Raw genomic sequence first — 2,521 nt, forward strand, 5'->3', positions numbered from 1 at the left:
ATCCATCACATCTTTTACCCAAAACTTGAAAACTTCACAACACAAAACTTAACAGAAAATCTCGTGAGCTCCGTTAGCGAAAGAAAACAAAACACCACTTTAAGGTACTGTAATGAACTCATTATTTATTTATATTGGTGTTAAACCTACTGTATTCCAACTTCTCTATGGTTTATAAACTATTTTATTAGTCATAGATTCATCAAAATAAGCAAACAACACACGGAAAACAGAATCTGTCAAAAACAGAACAGTCTGTAGTAATCTGTAACTAACGCAAACTTCTGGACCTCCAAAAATTCGGCCAAAATAGAAAGACCTAGACAATTTGTTTATTGATCAGCATCAATTGGAATCAATATTTTATCACGTTCTGGCGATTTTTAACAATTATTTTCGTGAACAGAAAGTTTCTGCAATTTTCAGCAAGATCAAATAACTATCATCCAAGAAGATCCTATAGGTTAAACTTGGCACAAACACTAATTAAAACATAAAAACACATCTAACCAGAGGCTGGATCAAAGATTTATTCCTAAACAGAAGCAAAAAGCAAAAAAAAACTAAAAATAAAATTGGGTTGCCTCCAAACAAGCGCTACCGTTTAACGCTCGTCCCCGACCAGAGGCCAGATCAAAGATTTATTCCTACCTAGGCATTGATAATTTCGAAGATGCTCACATGAAAGACAAGAATTGAAGCACAAAGAGAGCATCATAAAACATGTTAAAATCACATCTAAGTCTAACATACTTCCTATGCATAGGAATTTTATAGGCAAACAAATTATAATAGCAAGCAAAAACTAGCATATGCAAGGAAACGGAAAGAAACAATAGCAATCTCAACATAACGAGAGGTAATTTATTATCATGAAAACTTCTACAACCATATTTTCCTCTCTCATAATAATTACATGTGGGATCATAAGCAAATTCAACAAAATAGCTATCACATAAAATATTTTCAACATGATCCACATGCATGCAAAGTTCACACTCTTCCAAAATAGTGGGATTGACATTAGCTAAAGTCATGACCTCTCCAAACCCACTTTTATCAAAAAATTTATAAGATTGAATATTCTCCAAATATGTGGGATCTAAAGTTGACACTCTTCCAAACCCACTTTCAATATTATTGCAAACAATATTGTCAATCTCATATTCATCATGGGGATTAAATAAAATTTTGAGATCATAAGAAGAATCACCCCAATCATGATCATTGCAACAAGTAGTAGACATAGCAAAACTAGCATCCCCAAGCTTAGGGTTTTGCATATTATTAGCACAATTGACATCAAGAGAATTTATAGTAAAATCATTGAAATCATGCTTTTCATCGAGGGAACTATCAAGCATGGGTGCAATAGCAACAATCTCATTTTTAACATAAGGAACTATAGCAAATTCGTCTTCATAAATATTGGCATCATGGCCACAAGAATAGCAAGCATCATGTTCATCAAGGGATATTTCAACCAAATCATCGGAATCATCATTATCTATAGATTCATGCATATCATTATTTTCCTCCAAAGCAACGGTCATTCTTTCAATAAATTCTTGGACATAGACATTATGAGCAAAGTTTTCATTGCAATATTTAAGCATGACGGAATTTTCAGATTTGTTGAGAGTAAAATCATACTTTTCAATCAAAGAAGCAACTTCATCAGCACCTTTAAAAACGACAAATTCTTCAATTTGTTCGATATCATAGTAGCTATAAACACCCTTTGCATAAGAAGATAAGATTTCATTATCATTGAACTCACATAGGTAGGGAAGGTGTTTTTAGGGTTCTTAGAGCAACAAGTAAAATCACAAATTTCACAAAGATTCCAAGCATAGCATAGCAAACTATTTATATGATACCATAAGAGCTTCCCTTTTTCAGACAAACGATGACGGACAAAATGAGCATGCTCATCTAAAGATTTCCCATCAACTAGGCTAGTTGGGGTTTCAGCACGAGCGCATAAGGATTGAAGATGATCCAAGTAGAATACTTTAAGTGGATCCATATCAATAGATTTTTAGCAAGCAAAGATGCAAGCAAATAGAAGGCACGTGGAAACACAAACAGAAAGGCATACGGGAAGAAGGCGAATAAAACGGCAAGGGTGAAGTGGGGGAGAGGAAAATGAGAGGCAAATGGCAAATAATGTAATGCGGGAGATAAGAGTTTATGATGTGTACTTGGTGTGTTGACTTTTGCGTAGACTCCCCGGCAACGGCGCCAGAAATCCTTCTTGCTACCTCTTGAGCATTGCGTTGGTTTTCCCTTGAAGAGGAAAGGGTGATGCAGCAAAGTAGCGTAAGTATTTCCCTCAGTTTTTGAGAACCAAGGTATCAATCCAGTAGGAGGCCACGCACGAGTCCCTCGCACCTACACAAACAAATAAATCCTCGCAACCAACGCAATAAAGGGGTTGTCAATCCCTTCATGGTCACTTACGTGAGTGAGATCTGATAGATATGATAGGATAATATTTTTGGTATTTTTATGATAAAGA

Source organism: Aegilops tauschii, chromosome 2 (genome assembly GCF_002575655.3).
Source record: "Aegilops tauschii subsp. strangulata cultivar AL8/78 chromosome 2, Aet v6.0, whole genome shotgun sequence".
Lineage (NCBI taxonomy): Eukaryota > Viridiplantae > Streptophyta > Magnoliopsida > Poales > Poaceae > Aegilops > Aegilops tauschii.